At 45.0% G+C, this 25,139-nt stretch overlaps 1 protein-coding gene and 1 pseudogene across 1 annotated transcript in view; one reads left to right on the top strand and one right to left on the bottom strand.

Annotated features, from left to right (window-relative positions):
- The window catches only part of ZFP90 (ZFP90 zinc finger protein), a 99,008-nt gene that overhangs the window by 70,695 nt on the left and 3,174 nt on the right, over nucleotides 1-25,139 (bottom strand). The window contains exon 2 of the mRNA XM_059383907.1: nucleotides 21,517-21,677. The gene's annotated coding sequence lies outside the window, so the exon portion shown is untranslated. The remainder of the gene's footprint in view (nucleotides 1-21,516; nucleotides 21,678-25,139) is intronic.
- Nucleotides 8,105-8,465, top strand: LOC132004965 (large ribosomal subunit protein eL43-like; annotated as a pseudogene).

Below are 25,139 nucleotides of genomic sequence, written 5' to 3'. Positions count from 1 at the left end.
AGACAGACAGAGATCACAAGTAGGCAGAGAGGCAGGCAGAGAGAGAGAGGAGGAAGCAGGCTCCCCGCAGAGCAGAGAGCCCGATGTGGGGCTCGATCCCAGGACCCTGGGATCATGACCTGAGCCGAAGGCAGAGGCTCCAACCCACTGAGCCACCCAGGCGCCCCTGTCTTAGCCATTTTTAAGTGTCCACTTACATGGCATTAAAGTACATTAAAGTACAATGTTGTGTAACTATTACCACCATTCATCTCCAAAATTCTTTTCATCTTACAAAGCTGAAATTCTGTACTCATTAAATGACAACTGTCCCCCCAAGTCCCCTGCAACCACCATTCTACTTTCTCTTTCTTGGTTTTCAAAGATTTATACAGTCGGGTTCCAAGCTCCCATCTCAAGCTCTACTCGGGCAGTGCTCGCTACTCTGGCCTCTGACCATGCTCTGCATGATCCTAGCTCAGCTTTTGCTCACACCAATCCCTCCTCCTGGGACTTGCATCATGCTGTGTGTTCGTGTGTCACCTGCCTGCTTGGCAGTGAGTTTACTGGGAGCCAGGACCATGCCTAACCATCCCCAGAAGTACGGTGCATGGTGTGCATGTTTTCTGAATTTTTTAAATTCAGTTCAAGCATGGGGCGCCTGGGTGGCTCAGTCAGTTGAGCCACTGCCTTTGGCTCAGGTCATGATCCCAGGGTCCTGGAATCAAACCCCGCATTGGGCTCCCTGCTTACCGGAGAACCTGTTTCTCCCTCTCCCTCTGCCTGCCACTCTGCCTGCTTGTGCTCTCTCTTTCTGTCAAATAAATAAATAAAATCTTAAATAATTAAATTCAGCTCAAGCAGGCAGGTAGAAGTTGCACACAAGCAGATCCTTTCCCAAGCAGCAGCGCTTGGAGGACAGGGCACATTCTCCTGGAGCTTGTCATGTAGAGCATTCATACCTGTGCTATGTAATTATCCCTGCCACGTGCCCTCTCTGTGTGGGAAGCACACAGAAGTTTCTGTGGGCAGGGGCACTCCTGGGTGGTGTAAGGGCTGGTTCTGAGTTTAGGACTGCCCTTCTGTGGACCCTCTCATTCCTCTCATCTTTGGAGGTGAGTACCAGGTTCTATTAAGCCCAAGCCTCCGGCCTTGACACTGATCTGCATCTCTGTGCCACCATTCCTTTTCAGAATTCACAAGAAAACTATAAACTGCAGCTGACACACCTCCCACCTTCCTGCCAAGACTCAGACCCAGGAAGATCAAATTAAAGCAATGCGTATAGATTTGGTGCTGGTGGATGATGCCAGTGCAGAGGAGATACAATGGAATGAGGAAGGTTCAGACCTGCCTGTCCATGTCCAGAAGGAGCTTACAGTCTAGGCAGAGAGATAAATCACATAGGAAAGCTATGCAGAGGGAAGTGGGATGAGGCCTGATCACCAGTTTCAGGCCATAGGGAAGAGGTTCAGCAAGACTGAGCGTGGGAGACAGGCTTAGTACATGGTGTCAGGGCAAGAGCAGATCCATCCAGGGGACAGGAACTGAAATTCAAGCTGGTTCTTGGGGGAACAAGTGCAGGGGTATTCGTGTACACAAAACTGAGGGACGAGGAGAAGAGTGTAAAGGGTGTGAATGTCCCTGAGGCCACCAGCTTGGCTGAGTGGACAGAGGCCAGATGAAAGGAGCAGGTAAAAGAAGCCGAGGTTGGATGTGGGCCAGGCTGAGGACATCAGGCTGAGAAACTTGAGGCTTGATGAGGCTGCTCTGCAGAGGGCCCGCCGCGCCCGCGCAGGACCGAAGGGAATGTACATCAGGCAGCCCCTCCCTTCTTTCCTCCACAGTCTCAGTGCTGTGAACTGAGCCCTGAACCCCAAAGGAGCACTTCCTTTCTGGACCCAACAAAAGGCCGAAAAAAATAAAGCCCAGATCCATCTGACAGCTTCTCCCACACCTAGTTCTTTGACTTGTACCCAAGACCTTAAATATGCCCTTTGAAACCTTTCATTCATTGAAGTTGCTTTTCTTTGAAACCATAAAAGAACATGGGGCTGCGGTTTGTCTTCCTGGCAGGAAAATTCCACATGCAACTCGCAGCATTTTATAGAGTGGAAACTGCTGGCCCGAGAGTTTGGGTCCTTTCTGGACCCAGGAGTTAAGGCACTCTGCGGTGAGCCAGCTGGGTGACCTTGACCTGGTGAATCTTAGGAGACCTCCCTTTGCTCACTCGTGGTACGAAGCTAACAGCCACAGCCGACTCCACTCAGGAAGGCGGCCTCCCTTCCACACACAAGGGCTGCTGCAAGTGCCAACAAGGACATCAGGCTAGTTGAGATTCCACTTGGTTTTTAGATTCCTGAGAGTGGTTGTCTCTCCCACTGGAGAGTTCCAGACCCTTGGGCTGTCATTGCAGGAGAGCGATGTCAAGGAAGGCAAACTGTCACTAGAATTAAACAACCATCAAGAGTGGAATGGCCTCAAAAGGATGCTGTCTGGTCTTTGCCTCCATGATCAATGCCAGATGGAAACTGCAGGGCATCCAGAGCACTGTCCACACCAAATGCTTGTGCGTACAGCAGGAAGTCATAGACTGATTCGCTTAAGATAAATCAGAGACCAGAATAGGATGGTGACTTCATGAAGACATGGAAATGGAGGTAGGTGGGGAGAAGACAGAATACTGGCCCAGAGCACCAGGGATCTTGAAAGAAAATGAACCTAGACTATTACATCACATCAGATACAAAAGTTAAAATGGAACACTAACTTACAAGTAAGAATTAAAACGACAAAATGACTAGAAGAGGGGCACCTGGGTGGCTCAGTTGGTTAAGCGTCTGCCTTCAGCTCAGGTCATGATCCTGGAGTCCTGGGACTGAGCCCCGAATCAGGCTCCCTGCTCAGTGGAGAGCCTGCTTCTTCCTCTCCTTCTGTCTGCCTACTTGTGCTCTCTCCCTATCTCTCTGTCAAATGAATAAATAAAATCCTTTAAAAAAAATGACTAGAAGAAAATATAGGAGAAATCCTTTGTGGCCTCAGATTCAGCAAACACTTCCTACATTAGTACACAAAAGCATAGGCTCTAAAGGATAAAAATCAATATACTGATCTAAAAATCTTAATCAAGATTTTAAACTTTTGTACTTTAAAATACACTGCTACAAAAATGAAAAGGTAAGCCACACACTAGGAGAAAATATTTGCAAACTATATATCCACCAATAAGCAAACTTTATAAACTTTAGCCTCTCTTGATATTTCAGCATAGCTATTATCCTCTGCCAATTCATCACAGAACTTGTCAATAAATTCCAAGGGGGAATATAACATATTTGAATATATATTTGAAATATAAGCCTATTGGTAGATAGTTAATATATAATTATGTATGTATGTAATTATATATGTTATATAATTATATATAACATATAATTTTTATATTATATGTAATATATTATAATATATAACATATACTATTTTAATGTGTCATAACATGAATTACAACTCTTTTATATATTATATTAGTATGAACAACCCAACTTTAGATGTGGGCAAAACATTTTACCTGGGGCGCCTGAGTGGCTCAGTGGGTTAAGCCTTTGCCTTCAGCTCAGGTTATGGTCTCAGGGTCCTGGGATTGAGCCCCGCATCAGGCTCTCTGCTCGGTGGGGAGCCTGCTTCCCCCTCTCTCTCTGCCTATGTCTCTGCCTACTTGTGATCTTTCTTCTAACAAATAAATAAATAAAATCTTAAAAAAAAAATGAACACCTAAACCAAGAAAATATATAAATGACAAGTAAACACAAGGAAAGATACTCAACATCATTAGTTATTAGGAATATGTAAATTAATACCATAATGAGATACTACTACACACACACTAGGATGGTTAAAATTAGAAAGAATGAGGGGTACCTCAGTGGCTCAGTGGGTTAAGCCTCTGCCTTCAGCTCAGGTCATGATCCCAGGGTCCTGGGATCGAGCCCCACCTCGGGCTCCCTGCTCAATGGGGAGCCTGCTTTCCCCCTCTCTGTCTGCCTCTTTGCCTACTTGTGATTTCTCTGTCAAAAAATAAATAAATAAAATATTTTAAAAAAAAAAGAAAGAATGATCATACCAAATGTTGTCAAGGATATGGAGCAACTAACTCTTAGAAAGTTCTGATAGGAATGTAAAACGATTCAACCACTTTGGAAAATAATTTGGCAGTTCTCTAAAGTTAAAACCTACATCTACCATATGAGCCAGCAATTCCACTCCTAGGTAATTACCCAAGAGTAATAAAAAATATATATTCATTCAAATGCTTGTACATGAACATTCATAGAAGCTGTATGTATAGCAGCCCCAAGCTAGAAACAGCTCAATTGTCCATCAACAGATGAATGGATATGGATAAACAAACTGTGGTATATCTATACAATGGAATACTACTCAACAATAAATATGAACAAGCTATTTATACATGCATGACATGGATGAACCCTAAAATGATGAGGTTATGAAAGAGGGCAGACAAAAAAAGTGCACATATGGCATAATTCCACATATATACAATTCTAGAAGATGTAAACTGATCTACAGCAGCTGATGGCAGATCAGTGGTTGGTTAAGTGGGACAGGAAGGGTGGGGAGGAAGGATTCCAAAGAGGCACAGGGAAATGAGTGATGAATACATTCCTTGTCTTGGCTGTGGTGATGGTTTCGCATACGTCAAACTCATCAAATTGTATGTTTTCAACATATACAGTTTACGTCAGTTATATGGGAGAAGGTGTCAGCCCTTGGTCCCTTGGCAGAGACCAGTCACTCCTCTGCTCTCCTGGTGGGGTGTGGGTGTGGAGTTTGTCTATGAAATCTGTGTCTCCTCCACCATCCAGGTCCCTCACTTGTTCTAGGTTTCTCAGGAGACAGAGATGCATCTTCTGTGTCAAGTCTCCTACTGAGCAAGAAGATGATAATGATGGAGCAGCCTCCTTAGGCAGCAGCAGATGGTCAATGGTGATCACACTGGGCTCCTGGAGGAATCCACCCAACCATGGAGCATGTGGGCCGCTGTCATTCCTGCCTCGTTTGTGGAATGTGCCACAACTCACTCCAGGAATACTCCCCACATTGCTGCAGAACTGGATAAGGCAGAGATGAGATGCTGAGCCCCGCGTGGCTCGTGAAGGAAGTGAACTCTTAGGGCTCACCGTTCAGGTCAGAGCTGTCAGACAAGCTGGTCATTACATAACCTACAGTGACTCGTGAAATTCTGGAGCCAGGAAGCCAACACTACGTATGTGCAAGGTGCTCCTCCAGCAATTGGCTAACCCCAGATTCCAATCTTTACCACGCTGGCCTGATGGAAGTCTCTTGAGGTCCTGACTCAAGGAGTTAAGTTCTGTGGCATTCGGCTAGGCTAAGAATGCAATCCTCCACCCTGCTCTCAGACCTGCCAGCATGTGTGATCTGCCCTCACCCCCTGTGGGTCTTCCTTGATAGCATTGACCTTACTAAAGGAAAGCTGGGTTCAAAAAAATCCAGCCATAAAATGGACATATGTGTTGAGGTTACTATTCATATGACTAAAGGAAAAACTTTCCTGTACTCACAACACTTCTGACACCAAAGTGTGGGCAATTCACATTAGACAATTCCAACACTAACTACCCAGAGTTAGTGCCGACGCCAGAGGTTAAGGGCTCAGAGCCATTATAGTGTCCCCACTTCAGACACCAACTGAAAGTAGTGGGTGCCCAGATAACCCACACTTCTGTCCAATTTAGCTCCAAATTGAGGGTTCCCATGAGCCCCTTTTCAGGTTCAGTAATTTGCTATATGTCTCTCAGAACTCAGGGAAACATTTTATACTGTTTCCAGTATATTACGAAGGTTACAGTTTGGGAATAACCAAATGGAAGAGATACACAGAGCAAGACATGGGGAAGGGGTGCGGAGCTCTGGTGCCCTCTCTGGGTGCGCCACTCTCCTAGTGCCTCAGTGTGCTCACCAACCCAGTAGCTCTCTGAATCCTTCCATTTACAGATTTTATGAGGGTTCCTTTACACAGGCACAATTGATTAAATCATTGGTCATTGGTGTTTAAGTCAATCCCCAATGCCTTTCCCCTCCCCAGAGATTGGGGGTGACTGAAAGTTCCAAGTTCACATGCCAGTTCCTCTGGAAACCAACCTCCATCCCCTCTACCCCAGGCCACCTCATCAGCATAAATTCAGATTTGGTTGCAGGGGGCTTAAATGAATAACAAAAAATACCCCTCTCAGTTCTATCACTCAGGAAACTACAAGGATTTCAGCAGCTCTGTGCCAGAAACCAGTGACAAAGACCAAATATATACTTTTTTTCTTTCATTCGTTCTTTCCTCTTTTTTTTTTTTTTTTGTATTTATTAAACCACAGCATTACGATGAGAAAGGAATTAGATACCTGATAGACAGGTGTGCCGGGTGTTCCTCTAAGTCACACAGTCTCTCACAGGCATCCAAAAAATGATATGGTTTGCGGAAAATGTCTGCAGATGGATTTTCAGGCATGCCTGAGAAGCAGAGCGACTCTTCTACTGAGAGTCATCCTCTTCTCTCGGTTCTTCTGGGGCTCCATTTCCTCAAGAAGTTCACCTTAATTCTGAGAAGGGCCAGGCTGCAGGGCCAAGGGACTGTGCACGGCAGACAGTCTGAGCTTTCTTTCTAGGTCACTATGAATGCCCCACTGACCTTCGTGGATGCCACAGGCCTTGCTCTGTTCTCTGGCTCTGGCCCAAATCCACGTTCTCACCTCAGCCCAGCATCTCTACAGGCTCAGAACTGGGGAGACTCCTCATCCTCCCAGACATTCCTAACTGACTCAGCTGCCCCAATGTTAGCAAAAGTTTGCTTTCTAGATCTCTCACCAGATAACAACTCGCCACTGGGCCAGGTAACCAAGCAAATTCTCCTGATGAATTTAAGTTGAAATCAAGGGCCAGAATGGCCACCCCAGTAGGCAAGGCCAGGCCACCCCTGGAAGACCCGTTCCCTTACCAAGCACTTGCACAGGGCTCACACTGGCACAGCACATTTCCCACTTGAGTTATAACAGAATATGGTCTCACTGGGAGATCTTTTGTCCCTGCTGGTTATAGGAAAATAAGGGTGTGAATGAGAAGGCACTAAAGTCAACTGCAGAATCCTGTGGAGAAGGACATGGGGTTTTGCTACTGAGTTTCCTAATACCTGGTGTTAACATGTAGCACACACAGATGTACGCCTATGTAGCACAGAGTAGAGGGGGCATCTAGGCCTTGACCCTGAGGCCTCCTACTTTCCTATTAGAAACTCAGTTCCCTGTTTAAATATTTACTGGGCACTTACTATATGTTGGCCCTGTGCATTCAGCCTCATTCAGATGGATGAGGCCCCTGCCCTCAAGGTTCTCACAGCAGCAGCCCTGTGGCATTAGCCCTGAGAGGCCATGAAGCAAGAACAGAGCTGACCAGATTGGATGCCAGAAGCAACTCAGGTAGAACTCCAGAACTCCATCCCTGAGTGAAGTGAGAAAGAACTCAGGACAGGATAGGGTAGGGCCAGATACAGGAAGAAGAAGCCAATACCTCAGCCAAAGCAAACAGATATATGTAGTGGAGGTATACATGTGTGTGATTATGTGGTGTGTGTGTGTGTGTGTGTGTGTGTGTGTGTGTGTGTGTGAGAATCCTGGCCAGGTTCAGTGAGTGGCCAAGGCTGGCTGAGTGCCAAGAAGGTCTAAAGAAAGTCATGGGCCCCACCAGGACTTCTCCTGAAGGCTTCATGCACTGCTCCTGGTCTTAGCAGGACAGGTCCTGCACCAGTCTTAGGCCTGAGGTCCAGCAACATGGCTGGAAGCAAAGGCTAGGCTTTCAGGGAAATAGTGAGGAGTACACAAGCAAGCAGAGACATTCAGAAGGTGAGCCTAAGGAGCGCCTGGGGGGGCTCAGTCATTGAGCATCTGCCTTCAGTGCGGGTCAAGATCCCAGGGTCCTGGAATCGAGCCCTGCATCAGGCTCCCTGCTCAGTGGGAAGCCTGTTTCTCCCTCTCCCTCTCACCCTGCTTGTGTTCTCTCTTTCCCTGTCTATCTCTCTGTCAAATAAATAAGTAAAATCTTAAAAAAAAAAAAAAGAAGGAAGTGACCTCTCTGGGCTCAGACCTAGTTTGCAGTGACATGGCTAAATGCACCAAGATTGGAAACGTGGGTAAATATGGGACTCATTATAGTGCCTCCTTCAGGAAAATGGTGAAGAAGATTGAAATAAGCCAGCATGCCAAGTACACTTGCTCTTTCTGTGGCAAAACTAAGATGAAAAGATGAGCTGTGGGGATCTGGCATTGTGGCTCCTGCACAGAAACAGCTGATGGTGGGGCCTGGACCTACAACATCACTTCTGCCATCACAGTAAAGTCCACCATCAGAAACTGAAGGACTTGAAAGACCAGGAGAAGCTCCACCATCTGAAACATTGCTAGCCTATAATAAATGGGTTAGTTTATGTAACAAAATTAAAAAGAAGAAGAAGCAGAAGGTGAACCTAAGTGCTGGAAGAAGAAGAGCAGCTCAAGTTAGCAGAGTGACAGTAGGGACACCTCCATGGCTCAGACCATTAAAGGTCGGCCTTAGGCTCAGGTCATGATCTCCAGATTCTGGGAGGCTCCCTGCTCAGCAGTGAGTCTGCTTCTCCCTTTTCTTCTCCCTCTGTCTCTCCCCACTGCTCATGATCTCTCTCTCAAATAAATAAATAAAATCTTAAAAAAAAAAAAAAAAAAGAGCAGGGTGGCAGTGAAGGACTGGGCCACACTGCATCAACAATGCTGGCAGCAAACTCTCACCAGGAATGTAGACTGTGGCTGCATCTCCCACACATTTTCAGCTGAGATGTATGTGAGTCTGAAACCCTTAGTTCTTGCAGTTGGCCTCCAGGCTCTGCTTCTCACTCACCACTTGTCCCCTAGCCACCTTTCCTAGGCTTTGGCCTTCTTGGCTGTGTCACCTCTGTCCATTTTGAGCTTGCCTTGTGAACATCTGACTTGGACTTCTCTGACTCCTGGTTAGCCCCACATTCAGATGCCCTCCTCATCCTCCCGCTCTCATGGTTCCTTTCTAATGCTACTATGACCCCCACCCCACACCTACCTGCCAAATGATCAGATTAGCTGGTCGTACCCCACAGGACTTTCCCTGACCCAACTAATGGAGGCTGGTCCAGAGAGATCAAGGAGGGTGTGGCTCTAGGGAAGAGAGCAAAGTACAGGGATTTTTGGTAAGAAATTAGGGTCACTCGGGATGCCTGGATGGCTCAGTTGGTTAAGCAGCTGCCTTGGGCTCAGGTCATGATCCCAGAGTCCTGGGATCGAGTCCCACATGGGGCTCCTTGCTCGGCAGGGAGCCTGCTTCTCCCTCTGCCTCTGTTTGCCACTCTGTCTGCCTGTGTTCGCTCTCTCTCCCTCTCTCTCTCTCTGATAAATAAATAAAATCTTTGGAAAAAAAGAAAAAAAGAAATTAGGGTCACTCAGGAGCTGGATGGGGTGGGGACCAAGGACACCTGGCCAGGCATGAGCTGGAGGCAGGCCCAACTCAACATTCAAGAGATGAGGTTGAGGGGGTAGTCATGACTGAATCTGGGAAGTCTCCTGGAGACCCCAGGAAGTGATCTGAGAGGCATCCAGAGTCACAAAGAGAAGCTTAAGGCCAGAAATCTGAGATACTGCCAAGAACTCAGCTGTGGACAACTATCAAATTAGGCATCTTTCTCATCTGGGCTTACTGTGCTCTCGTCCCAAGGCATCTCAGAGATACTGATGGGTCAGGCAAAGCAAAAAACATAGATGAGACAGGCCAGCAGAAAGAGGAGCCACAGTGACCAAGATAGCTCCACGCTTGGAGTAAAGCAGCTTGCTGGGTGCTTTGAAGAGAGTGCTAGCTCGCTCACCTTGCAGCCAGAGCTAAATTCTCCCCAGGGCACGCCATGCCAAGGGTATAGCACTTCAGAGGGTTTTCCTACTTTCTGCAGACCATAAAGGTACAGTTAGTCAATCTTGCCCTGGGGAATTTCAGCTTAACCACTCCCATCTGTTCATCATCCAAATCTGGAACAGAGTTGGGGTAAGACATGAGACACATATATCAGTTCTGGATCCCAGGATCTCAAACATTGAAGAGTTAATTCGGTTTCAGAAACATGTCATCAACTCCCAAGAAGACTGTGGCTCCAAGGCGCCTAATGAATGAGAATGGCGCCACAATGCCAATGCCCGCCAGTCCCACAAGTGCCGTCTCCGGCCATCTGCAGCTGCATGGCACACGCTAACCAGGGCGAAGGCAGTGGGCGGCCCGGCACTGAGCCAGCTTCTGCCAGTCTGCTGCAGGATCCTAAGCAGACTACTGCTCTCCTGGCCTCAGTTCTGGATCTGTAAAACCCTTCTGCCCTGTGTCAGGCTAGCTGGGGGAGACCTGTACACGGAGCATTGCTCTTTCTGCATGGGCTGAGCTCTGGACCATTCATCTTCCCCCATCAGAGAAAATGAACTTCCTCTAAATCTCTGTGGCTCACGGAAGACTCAGCCAACACAGAGTACTCAGAGGCCTTCCTCTAAAAGCAGCCAGTTCTATCCATGTGGCCCCGAGTGACCAAGGACAGCTGGCTGAGAGGAAAACAGAGAAAGGAGAACCAGACCAGAGGCATGTGTGCCTTCAGAGAACCCTCAGTTACTCCTCCCAGCACAGGGCTCAGCACCACCAGACTCCCTACTGTTCTGGAGAGGGAGAGAGGAGTTCGAGCTGGACAGCTTCTCCACTCTGTGGCCTTGGCCAAGTGACTGCACTGCTCTGTGCCTCAGTTTCCCCACATTCAAGTGGCTCTGTTGTGAGGATTAAATAAGAATATGTATCGAACAAGTGTCACATAACAAACACCCCAGAAATGTAACTTGCTTTCCTTGTAACCACACCGTCACCTTCCCTCAGGGAGGGCAAGCAATCTGCTCTGTTGCTCTTCATCATAAGACAAATTCAGAATCAGCCCTCCAGGCTCTGGGGGAATCAGTTAACCAGTGACTGCAAAAATGTGCAGCTAAATTATGAATAAACAGAAATGTGGGTGTTCCCTGTTGCTTCCTTTACTTTTTTTTTTTTTTTTTTTTTTTAGCAAACTTTACTAGCAGATGTACAGATCCCAGTATTTTAGAAAATTTCAGTGGATAAGAACAGCAAAAAACTATGTTACCCCAAATAACTTTTAAAAAGAAGAACAGGGGCTCCTGTGTGGTTCGGTCAGTTAAATGTCAGACTCTTGATTTGGGCTCAGATCATGATCTCAGGGTCTTAAAGTCAAGCCCGGCACCAACAGAGGCTACTTGAGACTCTCTCTCCCTCTCCTACTCCCCTCCCTCTGTTCACGTGTTACGTGCCCACACTCTCTCTCGCTCTCAAATATATAAATAAATAAAATTTAAAAGAGGAAGAGGAGGAGGAGGGAGGGAGAAGAGGACGAGGAGAGGAAGGAGGAGAAGAAAAAGAAGAAACAAAACTGACACCAAATTTATTTTTAGAAATGCCTCTTTTGGGGGCCAATATTTTAAAACAGCAAGAATAGTCTCTCTCTCTCTCTCTCTCTCTCACACACACACACAGGATCTTTCCTACAAAGTGTTTAGCTACGCAATCTCAGGAAATCCTAGAACTCTTCAAATTTTCCATTCTGACCCAAATCCAATTTTAGTTCACTTTGAGATTGCCTTCTACTCATACTGAACAGAATATGAGATTTTCTATTCTCAATATTTGTTGAGAAAATAGTCTTATAATTTTAAAATCAAATTTGTTCAGAAATATTTCAAAACTAGCTTTTACACTATTTCTTATCACACCTTATTGTTTTGGGGTTTTTTGTTTTTGTGTTTTTTTTGGTGGGAGTATAGTTCTGTTAGTCAAAATTGCCTTACTTTCACTGGTGATTATCATGATGATTTTGCATCTCACAAGATTAAACAAACAGCCACACACTGGATTAGCCAAATGGAGCTGTAGCTGGCTTAGTCTCTAGAGGGAGTTTCCATCCTTTTCCATCGAATAGTTTTAAATAGTATTTTGGTATCTGAAGGTTTAACCGTAGTGAACAAAAATACTCTTACATTATTAAAAAAAAAGAGAACCAAGAGAAAAATTATGTTAGGTGGCTCAAGCCACTGGGGACAAAAGAAAGAATGCAAGCTCCAAACAGGCACAAACTTAACAATTTGGGGATCTCTTTGCAAAAATATGACACCTGTGTCAGTAAAACTCAACACACTCACAGTGGGTTCTCTCCAGAGAATCCAGAATATGGCAGACAAGGGGATCTTGGCACGTGGCCGGAGGGGTATGGCCTATGGGGCTGGCTTCGTGGACAAGCAACCAGTGCAGTTGTACTGGGCCTTGAACTCAGGATTTAATGCTCTATCGAAGTCCTGAATGATTTTATCTTTGCGTTGATGTTTTGTAAATGAAGTCTGATGGGACTACAGAGCATGCACCTACGGTTGGGTACCTCAATTCCCTGGGGCAGGTTCTCTGCTATCTGCCCACCACCCTTATGCAGTGGCCCCACCAGCCCTGGAACAGAGGCTCACAGTTGGGTGTGTGGTGAGAACGCACCGCAGGGCCCCAGGCACTGTGAAGGTCTGCACAAGGAATTGTGAGCAACCCTTGTGCCTGAGGACATACACACTAAAAAACGGATTAAAAACATAACTACAGGGCAAGAGAGAGAAACTGCAGAAGAAAAAAAAAGCTTTTTCCTGCTTTTTGAACAAGGGGCCCCACTTCCCACAAATTATGTAACTAGCTCTGGCAACAGGCACTTATAGGAAAAAGTTCCAATTCTGGAAAAGGTGGAAATAGCTTTAGTGTAGAGCATGGGGACTTTTCCCAGCAGGGCTTAAGCAAGAAGACTGCCAAACAGCACCGAGGGCCCAGGCAAGGCTGGAAAGCACATACTGGGGTAAGGTACAGCATCTGCACAGCCATGTGGGGTGTTCCAGCAGCAAGTAGCTGCCTGGGAGGAAAAAAAAAAAAGAAAATGAATGGCTAGATTGGGGCAGGCGGGGCTTTCATCTTTACCTTTGGTTTAAAATGTGGGAACTATTACACAAGCCAGTGGGAGTGCACATTGGTAAAACCTATGGGAAGCAGCTTCACATCCACTAGTAAAGTCCAAGACGCACACACTCTTTAGAGAAATTCCGTACACATGCACAGGGACTAGTATGAGAGTGTTACACAGCACTGCGGGAAATATGAAGAAAAAAACTAGGAATAAGCTTAATGTTAATCAGGAGAATAGATATGGTAGTATATCCACATGGTGGAATACTATGGAGCAATGAAGACAAATGAATTAGAGCTACATGTGTCAACATGGAAGACTCTGGACTATAACATGAAGCAGCCCTGTGGGCCTGAAGCCTTCATGTGTGTCAGCTCTATATCCCCCATGGTTGCTAAATCCTCGAACAGGGAAGCAGATGGCCTCCCATGGTTGAATATCAGTTAACCTCTAAGACTTACCTCATCCAGTCCACCAAGGGTCCAACGGAGAATTTCCATTATTAGAAATTTACTCCTTGGTGTCAAGGCTATGTGCTATGTTAGAGATCAAAGAGGCCTGATGGTTTCCGGCTCTACAGAACTCTGCTGGGCAGCTGCTGGCCACTGCCCAAATCTGTTGTCACTAAAAAGCTCATGGGAGGAAGCCGAGGTAGAAAGGCTGAGAAGCTGGGTCAAGGACAGAATCTCAGGGCACACCACTGTTAAAGGATTGGTTAGATGAAGAGAGGTCAGAGGGAGTAAGCAGAAAGCATCAGGGGCAAGAAATGCCAAAGAAACAAGAGTTTTTAAGGGAGAGTTATAGAAATTGATCACATATCACAGAGGTAGGTCAGTTCTAGTGAAAAGATATCATTTAATAATTCAACAATTAAGAAGCTGCTAGTGACCTTAGTAAGGGCAATTTTGGTAAAATTATGGGCATAGAACCGACTTGGTGGGTAATGAAAGCGGCTGAGGAAATGGAGGCACAAAAAAATTTGTTTATAAAGGGCGAGGTGGAAACTGCCAGGGAAGAGAAAGCGAAGGTCAGGGCCCTGTGTCTAGAATGGGAGAGAATTCTGCTTGCAGGGTGAAGGAGAGGAAGGAGACTCAGAGCAAGCAAGGATTAGAGAATCAGAGAAAGAAGGTAATTCATTGTACTGGATCCTGGAAGAGGCAAGAGAGAGTGGGGAGGGGAGCGCCTGGGAGGATTGCCTTGGAAATGCTATGTGGATCCTTTTAGAACCAAGGAAGAGTGGAACTGAGAACCTGATCGGTACACTGTCCTGGAGCAATTGAAGCTAAGGCCATCGGTGATAAAGACAGTGGTGGGGTGGACAATCTGAGGAGAACTGGACAAGCAGGAAACACCCACGATGGGGAACAGGATTAGTGTCTGGCCAGGTGTGAATAAAAGGAGTGGCAAAGAGCTAGCTGAGTTGGAAACCACATCTCTTGGTGGTGCTAATTTTCTTTTGTTCCAGTAGAGCTTAACAGCTCTGAGGTCCTGCAGACAAAGTGGGAGATGGGATTATTCAGGCTGGAGTGGGCAGAGAGGGTACAGCTGAACATGGGGCTCAAGGACACAGAGAGTGCTAGGCAGATGACAGCAGCTCTGGGAACAGCTGGGGTTGGCAGACAAAAGAGATTTTTCCAGGTTTTTTTTTTCCTTTTTTCTTTTCTTTTCTTTTTTTTTAAGGCTTTTATTCTTTTTTCTTTTCTTTCTTTCTTTTCTTTCTTTTTTTTTTTTTTTTTAAAGATCTTATTCTTAAGTAGTCTCTATGCCCAATGTGCGGCTTGAACTCACATCCCGAAAATCAAGAGTTGCATGCTTTACTGACTGAGCCAGCCAGGCAGCCCTTCAGTTTTCTTTTATAAAAGAGGAAATAGTCTGTTGTAACTTAAAAGATAGTAAATAGAAAAGCCATTCAAATGACTGGAGTTGATGTTTTCAACATTAAAGTAGCAACCCACACCTCACCTTGCTTCTTTGCCAGCAACCAGAGTCAAATGCTTCTATGGGCACATGACCTGGCCAGCCCACATCTTTTGGCCTTACAACCACCCCAGAAAATCAGAGGTTGGGATGAGATTCTTATCTTTACTTCCCACCCCTATGCAGGTGACTGGTGTCGAAGGTGCTTAGAAAGATAAGTTTACAAGTTTCTAAAATGCAGTAATTTGGTCAACCTGATAAACTGTTATTGCATAAGTGGGGTGGATACTATTAGGTATAGTCATTGCTTTTTGAAAAGAAGTCATGCTGCTGAACACAGCAGCAGTTTTATCGCCCTCGAACACCTTTAAGCAATTTTATCCATTTTTCAGAATTTAGAGATAGGGTCTATTTTTTGTGCTTTATAAATCTGAACTCATTTTCAGCTAGTTATTCCTCCTCTGCACTGTTTATACTAATAAAAAGTCAGAATTACTTAAATATCCAACAATAGGATTTGTTTCTAGTTCCTTTTCTCCTTATAAGAAAAACAATGTGAGGGGCACCTGTGTGGCCCAATGGGTTAAGCCTCTGCCTTCGGCTCAGGTCATGGTCTCAGGGTCCTGGGATCAAGCCCCACATCAGGCTCTCTGTTCAGCAGGGAGCCTGCTTCTCTCTCTCTCTCTCCCTCTGCCTACTTGTGCTTTCTCTCTGTCAAATAAATAAATCTTTTTAAAAAAGATCTTATTTATTTATTTGACAGACAGAGGTCACAAGTAGGCAGAGAGGCAGACAGAGAGAGAAGCAGGCTCCCCACCGAGCAGAGAGCCTGATGCAGGGCTCAATCCCAGGATCCTGAGAGCATGATCTGAGCCGAAGGCAGAGGCTTTAACCCACTGAGCCACTCAGGCACCCCTAAATAAATGAAATCTTCAAAAAAAAAGAAAAAAACAATGTGCATTCATGCCAGGAAAATTTAAAACTACAGGTAATTAAAAGGAGACCCTGAGGCTAGTTAATATGCAAGAGCTTGTCTTCCAGCTCCTTCTCTAACCTGCATACAGTGGGTTCACACTGTATTTACTTTCTTTCAACCACCTATAATTGTCTTAAGGAATCCAGCTCTCAGGGCTCAAGGGCCCCAACCACCTGACACATACCTACCTGCCTGCCCTGTGCCTTAGGGAAGGAGTTTTGGGAAAAAGAGTAGAAGTTGCCAAGAGCTTAACCTAAGGAGAAGAAAGACACTATGGGCTCTCTCTGGAAGGTGAAATGGCCACATCTGCTTCAGGGACCACAATGCCCTCACTGAATAATCATGTTAACAATACCCCTGGACATCTGTGAATAATCTAGAACCTTGTAATTTGTGCTTTTGGAGAGTTCCACAAAGCCATGGTGGGTCCCTCAAACAGGGACACTCAACTCATGGCTGAGTGGAGACAGGGAAATTTGAACCTGAGCCATAACAAAGTAGGAACAAAGTTCAAAAGATTAAATGAGCTAAAAATGCCAACCACCACCCTGGATGGTTGTTATCCTGAAATAACAGAGAACTGAGCCCTTCTCCTCATGGAGCATTGCAGTAACCCCACAGGGAATGCAGAGATGTGCTCCAGACTCCCAGAGGTGCTGCCGCCTTTTGCCCACGGTCAAGTCCTGTGACCCCTGCTCTTTCAGCCTTCAGTACAGGAAGACAGAACATGGGGAGTTTCTTCCATGTCCCCAGGACAGAGCAGTGGGCCACATTCCCCACACAAAATCTCTAAGAGATTGATGGGTAAACTGGCTCAGAGGGTTGCATGGGGTATGGAGAGAGCAGAGGCCCAGATACTTCAAGATTTTCATCTTGGTTCTGCCCCATTCCAGGCCTTGCAAAAGTTATCCAATTTCTCTGATTCTCCAATTACTTGCCTATAATATAGGGATTCTTGTAAGGTCATGAGGATTAAACTGAGACGATGTAGGTAAAACACCTGGCACCTTACCTGGCATATAGGTGGTGCCCAGTAGAGTATTGATTTATCTCTCAGCCTAGTAGTCCCATCTTGCCTTTTCAGACTTGCCACAACCTGAGCAAGAGCATTCTGGATATCAGGTGAACAACAGTCTTTCATTCAACCCACATTTACACAAAGTGTCTGTATACCTAACACCTTGGAACATCAACTTCATTTAAAGATTTTTCAAATATTATTTTAATACTGAGACAAATATTATGGAAGATAATGCAAAATCTATATAAAATTTTTAAAGAAAAACCCAAGTCATTAGACCTATGCCCCAGAACTTCCAGGGATCCCAAGGGCAGCTTGAAGATGCTAAGATGCCCAAGGACATGACCTCAGGTCTGATTCACACACATCTCCACCTTCTCCTGCTGTGAGTCATAAACCAGAAGGGATATGGCCCCTTCCTAGGAAATCAGTGTAGAAGAAAACTGGTCCAAAAGACAAACCAGAAAATTACACAGTGAGTCTTCATGCTCACCACCCTCACTGTCCCCAGAGCCTTGCTTGCACAGTCTGTGTTTCTCACTTTCAAGTCATCTCAGGGCAAACTCTCGCAAGATTATCTTCAATTCTCAGGAAAAGACACTCCTGTTTCTAGGAAAATTTTGTGAAATTTGTCACATCTGGGATGTTCAGCCGGGTCAAAGATTTTTCCTTACTCCCTCCTATTCTACCTTCTGCTACTTCTCAGGTCACGTTCGAAGGTCAGATTGTAGGATGTGAATTGGGAGTGACCCCCTCCATTAGTTAACTCTGTCTTGCTGGTCTCACATCTGTTGCTGCTCTTAGCACAGGTTAACCAGGACTGGGAATCAGATCTCCTATACAGAAAAATGTAGTTCCTTCCCTGAACCAATAACCATGTTAACTAATTTCAGTATTTGATATAAACAGAGAAACGGTAATGGTGATCACCTCTGAGTGATAGAACTGTAAGTGCTTTCTACATTTATCATTTTGCTTACCCATCTGTTTTATTTTTAACAATGAGCATGTATTATCTGTAGGTGAACAATGAAGAACAATATAAGGACTGACAATCCTCACATTTAGCCCTTTCCTAATGATTTTGCATTCTGAATTCAAGCTCAGCATTCAAGACAGAAAGCCATTGGATGTTTTTCCAAAAGACAGAGGAGACTAGAAATCCAATAACTCCTGCATATTGCCCTTTACCAAGCTGAACCAATTTCCAGTTTATACTTAGGTTTACAAGAACAAATGAAATTGTTTTTGAAGCAGGATTATTTTTCCAATGTACTTTACATATGGCTAAGGTTATCTTCTTATGAATCAAAATCACAACACCCCTAGAACATTTGCTGGTGATGTAATGGAAAAAGAAATTCAAAGCCATGGGCTTAGGAGAGCACATTATTCTCCAAAACAACTTAGTAACTTGAGGAAGTGACACCAGAGGTAGAACTGTACTAATAATTCATTTAACAAACATTTGAATATTTGCTATGCTCCAGGCACAGTTCTAGGCTCTGGGGATACTACAGGAAACAAAACTAGCAAAAACTCCCACACTCATGAAACCTGCCTTCCAGTGAGGGGGACAGAAGACTCCCATGCAGCAATACAATCCTTGGCACAGTATGGATAGTTTCGACTGTTTTAATGGTTTTCCTGCCATTTTTCTTAGAGAAGAAATTTCTATCAAGTCCTTTCCAAGGCTTGTGGCTGGGTTCATTATTCCTTACCACAACCTTGCCAGGAGTGGGAAAGACTGCATGCCAGTATCTTTGGAGTCAAAGTAACCAGCAAATTGGAAAGCTTCCCAGCCATAACCTTCCTACAGTGACTGTCTTAAGGAGTTAGCTGATACAAAATGGTTCAGATGTTCCCTGAAGAAAAAGCTGAAGTGCCCTCAGGAATGACTAGAGTAGAGATCTGAGCTAAAAGACTGGAAGACCAGGGGCTGCCATGGTGGGCTACTGGCATAAGCAGAAACAGAAATGGTACTAGCTTAGGGAGAAGCAGATTTTTAGCTCCATCCGAGGGAAAATATTTCAACAGCTAGAGATGTTCCACAATGGAATCAACTGACGGAAGGGCAGTTCTCAGGTTCTGACAGTAGATGGCCAGCCCAGGTCTCCCACTTCCTGGCTGTGCGACCTTGGGCTAGTCCTATAACTATGGGTCTTAGTTTCCTTGTTTGTAAAATAGGAGTTAAAATGGTACCCAGCTCATGGGATTGTGGTGAAGATTGGTTAGAGAAAGCATGGAAAGTGCCTGGGTACTACCTGACACAGAGTAACCCAGGGACTGGAAAGCCTATCTAGATCAGATGATAAGTTTAAGAACTTATATTGTAGGGGCACCTGGGTGGCTCAGCCATTAAGCATCTGCCCTCAGCTCAGATCATGATCCCAGGGTTCTGGGATCAAGTCCCACGTCGGGCTCTGTGTTCAGCTTCTCAGGAAGCCTGCTTCCCCCTCTCCCACTCCTCCTGCTTGTGTTCCCTCTCTTGCTCTGTCTGTCAAATAAATAAATAAAATCTTAAAAAAAAAAAAGAACTTATATTCTATTTTGTATTATAGTGGATTTTATTTCATTTGTTTTGATACTAAAACAATATATATAGTCATATTTGGTAAAAGGATTAAAACTGCTAACATCACAAAATCATTAGCTATAGCAGGGACAGAACCCACCGCTCTCTAGAAGATTCCTCTGAACAATGTTCAGTGCTACCACATTTTGGATATGACCATAGACCGGGCCCAATACACGACCCCTGACTGATTTTAACGCATCATGATCTTAACCCTCCCTGGAGGTGCATCAGAGTACTGGGCAAAGGCAGAGATCAGGCCAGCACCAGTACTCACTGTACACTCAGATCTGGGAATGCCCTAAGGTAGGAGCACCACTCCCCCTATGCACACCCAACAGGGCTGATTTGGGGGTCATCTGGAACTCCAGAGAGAAAATCCCCAGGGAGCCTAATCTCAATGTCACAAAGCCCCAAGGGTCTGTTACTGACCACAGCAGCTGTGCCAGCTTCAGCCCCACTTTGGGACAACAGGACTGATAAACTCAGATGGCAGCATGCAGGGCAGGACCCTGGGGGCACAACCGAGCCGGGTTGGAAAGCCAAGCTATACTCAGTGGGCTGAAGGGCAGCCAAAAGGTAGCACGGGATGGAATACCAGCCCACTCGAATCCCTCTTGTGATTCCAGCGATGGGGAGCATATCCAGACAGGTTTCTTCTCCCACCCCAATGAGGACAACCCCAAGAGACCTGCTCTACAGCCTAGCCCCACCTCTTGGTCCTGGCTGTTGGTAACCGTCCAAGGAGAAGAGAGAGCAAGAAGTCCATCTACTTGTGTGTGTTCAGCAGGCAGGCCCTCTGGCAGCTTCCATCCCCATAACAACTGCCTTAAGGTCAGGCTCAGCCTTTAACTGTTGAGCCAGGGTCCAGCCCACAAGTTCCTGCCATCAAATCCTCCCACTGGCCAAATTTCCAGGCATGCCTAGACCTGTTTGAACTCTCAGCAGGTACAGAGTTCAGGCCTACCTCCCCCACTCCCCTCACACCCACTACTTATGAATTAGAATCCCAAACAATTAATATCTTCTGTGTGTGGTGCTTAGCACTTCCCAACACACTTTTCATATCCTGAATGTATTGTTTAGAATTTTTAGTAAGCAAAAGTTACCAACTGTTAACTGATGTGCACAGTAAAGGACATAAATTAAAAGATAGTGAGTAGTTCACAAAATCTCCAAGACAGTAGAACATCAGGCTTAGAAGCACACAGTCAAAAACAATGCCCTAAACCCCAATTCAGCAGTAGTCTTAGAAGACATCATTGTGACCCCAGAGTCTGGAATCCACCCCTGCCACCTACACCACGGATATCCACAACCTGCGAGTTGCAGAAAACTGCTGTCACTGGAAACTGAGATTGTACCCATCAAATTGTTGGAAAGTTTGCGGGGCAGACCCTACTCCTTTGCCATCACTGGCTTCCAATTCAAAATCAGTGAGGTGTGGCATGAGGAAGGGGCCTGTCTGACAGGAGAAGCCTGGGCCTCAAGCAGATGTCCATGCCTCCTTAGCTGTAAAGGAAGATGCCTCCACCTTATGAGGCATCAGACTCCTCAAGCACAGGGAGGAGGCTCAGATGCCAGGCAGCCAAAGTGAGTGACAAATGTCCAACTTTGCATTATACTCAATCATCACACTGACACCTAAAGTTGTCAGAATGACTCTTATTATCCCAATTTTAGACAGCAGGAGTGTGACCCAGGCAGCTTCCCTACCAATACACAGATATAAAATAGGGAGAACAGCAAAGCCTTGTTTTCAGGTTTAAAAGATCAACTGCACAAGTGTGAGGTAAGGAACTAGGTTGGGCTAAAGGTCACTTAAAGAAGGTCTTACAATCTCAGCCAATTTTAAACTTCATATGAACCAGCTGCTGAGGCTGATGACATACCACTGTAGACACTTATGGGCGGGACAGTGCCTTGGCCTCTGGGCCTGCCAGACTTACCTGGGATTGAACATTCTAGTCTGGCCACATACTTGCAGAGATGGGCAGCCAAGGAAGAGAGTTTCTGTACCATCTGGCGGGTGGGCTCTGCTGCTTCACGAACAGAACTGGGGTCATGTGGGAGACATTGGGACCCATTGTCACCTCAACACCTGTAGAGCCTGGCAAAAACAAGACAGACGTCCCCATGAGACTGTAAAGTCTCCATTGCCAGGGATATGCAAACAGGCTGGAGAGTTGAGCGAGATAATGACTGCAATCCCTTGCAACTCTAAGATGTTATAAGCCTCCAGTGTGTGCTTAATATCAGGCATGATCCCCAGGATAGGACAATGGCCCTCCAAGAACCTCCTAGGGACCTAGCAAATTAGCCAATGATGGAAGGAAGGAAGGAAAGGAGGGAGGGAGGGAAGAAGAGACAAAGAAAGAAAAAATGGGCACTTTTACTAGATATCAATTACATGCAAAAATAAAAAGAATCATTTTATACATTAGGCAAAACAGAAATGTCTAATGGGGAGAGCCTGTGATAAAGCTGGAACATTCATACTGGTGACTGGGTAAAATAGGTACCACTTTTTTGGAAATCAATGTGGCAAAGAGTATCAAAACACCAAAATTAGTTTTAACCCTTCAATTCAGTAACTGTTCACTTGGGAATTTACCTTAAGGAACAATTTGAAGGTAACAGTTACCTATAAACTTGAAAATACTCATTATATCATTATTAATAATAAACAGTAAGCCTTAAACAGGGAGGAGATTAAGTACAGTATGGTTTTGAGGGACTATTAGGCAATCATTACAGATGGTGTTTATAAAGAATCTTTGCTCCTTGAGGGCAAGTCCTGCATCCTGTTTACCACTATAGATCCAGCTCTGTCCGGAACACAAAAACAGCTCATTAGATATTTGTTGAAAGAATGAATGAACAATTGAAAAATGAATTCAGTCTTAACAAGATAAAATGCTTATTATATTTTATGTTAAAAAAAGATCTCAAGCATCTAAAACTATGATTTCCAGAATATGAAAGATATGCAAGGCTATATATATACACGTGTCCTACATGTAGACTGTAATGTGGAAAGACAAAAAGATGTTAGGATTAATATACTATATACTAGGGATGATGTGTTATTCTTTTATTTTTTAATGATTTATTTATTTATTTACTTACTTACTTACTTACTTACTTATTTATCAGAGAGAGGAAGAGCGAGAGCGAGAGCACAAGCAGGGGGAGCAGCAGGCAGAGGGAGAAACATGTTCCCTGCCAAGCAAGGAGCCCAGTGTAGGCCTCGATCCCAGGATCCTGAGATCATGACCTGAGTGAAAGGCAGACACTTAACCAACTGATCCACCCAGATGTCCCAACATTGTTGTTTCTTTTTTTTAAGACAAAGATTGCTCAATGCAATTAACTGATTTTGTCATTTTTTTCTTCAAAAGTCATGAAGATCGTTTTTCTCAATTAACATTAGGCACATTTCATATTCTATATCAACTCCCATAATTGTAAACTGAGCTGCTGTTTGGAAAATCTCAAAGCCGGCTGCTTATTTGACTTGTCTTACATAGCTCACATCCAACACTCCTAAAGCATCCCTCACAACCCAACATTACTGACAGGAGACCCTTGTGGAAAGTCTGCATGTGCTGGCAAGATTATCCAAAAAACTAATAAAATCTTTGTAATCCTTTTCAAGGATGCAGAAAGGAAAATGGCTGCATTTCAAATTCATGGCATTTCAAAGGCATGAATTAAGCTCTAAGCTCTACATTTGAAAAAAGAATCAACACAAGTTCTCTAATTTATGTTCTAAACTGAGAAAACAAATCGTTGCTAAGAAATGAAATTTGCAAAATTCTTAAACACATTTTCTAGTTGGTATGCACATACTCAAATCTACACACTATACCAAAATGTAAATTGCAGGAACTTGGTTGTTACAACTTCACCATGAAATCTAGAACTGTTTTATGATTTCGTTTATTCCTAGACATTCTGAGTTTTACGTATGTATAAAACTGGTCACGTGTAGATGATGTTGAGATACCTCCATGAATATGTATAAGAAAGCTCATGACTCTTATGAGGGTAAGAGGGCTTTTTCTGGCTCCACAGTATCTTGATTTCTGTGACACTCATGTCAGAGGTCTCTGCATCCTCTCCCTCTTCCTTACCATCTGTTACCTTCCCACTCACTATACAGTTTGACACAGGGCTACTGGGGTTCCTCTCTCCTTCAAAGCATCCATCTTTCTGGGAGACCTGCTGGTGACCTACAAAACTGCCTTTCAATGCTTTCCCCTGACAATCCTCTGTCCATTCCAACCACCCTGCCAGTGCCCTTGACCAGAGTTCCTTTCCTTCTACTCAGCACTGCCTGCCCTCCCTGCTCATCCTTCCCACCCATCACATCTATCTTCTCACTACACTGAGAACCCCACCCCTCTCATCTGCCCACTCTATCCTTGCTTCACCCCCTTCCTCTTGGTAGACCAGCACTTCTACCTCTCTTGTCAATATCTCCAACTTTATTGCTTTTTGGCTTTCCAGCAAAGCCAAGACCTGGGTAAGCCTCACCAATAGCCTTCCCCCTATCTATCTCAGGGCTGAGAGGAAGCTGAAGAAAGCCTACAACCCTACAAATTAGTTGCCTACCACAAACCCATTGCCTTCAACCTCAGCAGGCCCTCACCACTGCTCTGTGGGGCCTGAGGGTTGCTATTGCTTTCCCTTCTCTTTTCCACAGCAGCTATTTTGAACATTTTCACTCTTTTTTCCAAGCTTTCCATTCCATCCCATTTCGTCATGCTGAGCAGATATCCTTGTCTCTGACATCACATGAGAAATAATGGCCACTGGGTATGAAATGCCTCCCTTTCCTGAGCCCACCTCCCAACTATCTACCTAGGGACCTACATCCTACCTGCATCTCCAACTCCCCTTCCCATATTAAAGGAAAACTGGCCCGAGACTGCCTGAGACTGCCTCTGAACCCCACCACCTCCCACCCTCCTGCTGACCTCACTCTATCCTTCAACCCTTCCCTTCCTTTATCCTCAACTGCCCCTCTACTGGCTTTTCCCCATCAGCATTTTTGAATGTCCTTAATCTCTCCCAACTTAAAACAAAATTGTCTCTCAACTCTACATCCTTTCTGATATTCTCCCTCCTCCCCTACAAAACCATCCCCAAGGGGCACCTGGGTGGCTCAGTCATTAACTGTCTGCCTTCAGCTCAGCTCATGATCCCAGGGTCCTAGGATCAAGCCCCATATTGGGCTCCCTCCTCAGTGGGAAGCCTGATTCTCCCTCTCCCACATCCTCTGCTTGTGTTCCCTTTGTCTTCCCTCTCACTGTGTGTGTCTCTGTCAAATAAATAAATAAAATCTTTAAAAAAAAATTTCCCCAAGAGTTAGCTACACTGGTATTTCCCAAGGGATTCTGGTTTTCTCACTGACTCCTCTCTAGTGAAGAATTTCATCCATTCCCATGACTTTGATTATGAGTATATGCTCCTAAGTTGATAACTTAAGATTCTTTTTCTGGATCACATCTCTCAAGGATGACTGGCTCTCAGGATCTTTTTGGTTTTAGTTAGTGTTAGGTAATAG

The sequence above is a fragment of the Mustela nigripes genome, chromosome 17 (assembly GCF_022355385.1).
Source record: "Mustela nigripes isolate SB6536 chromosome 17, MUSNIG.SB6536, whole genome shotgun sequence".
In the NCBI taxonomy this organism is placed as follows: domain Eukaryota; kingdom Metazoa; phylum Chordata; class Mammalia; order Carnivora; family Mustelidae; genus Mustela; species Mustela nigripes.
This window is presented reverse-complemented; position numbering and strand designations above follow the sequence as displayed.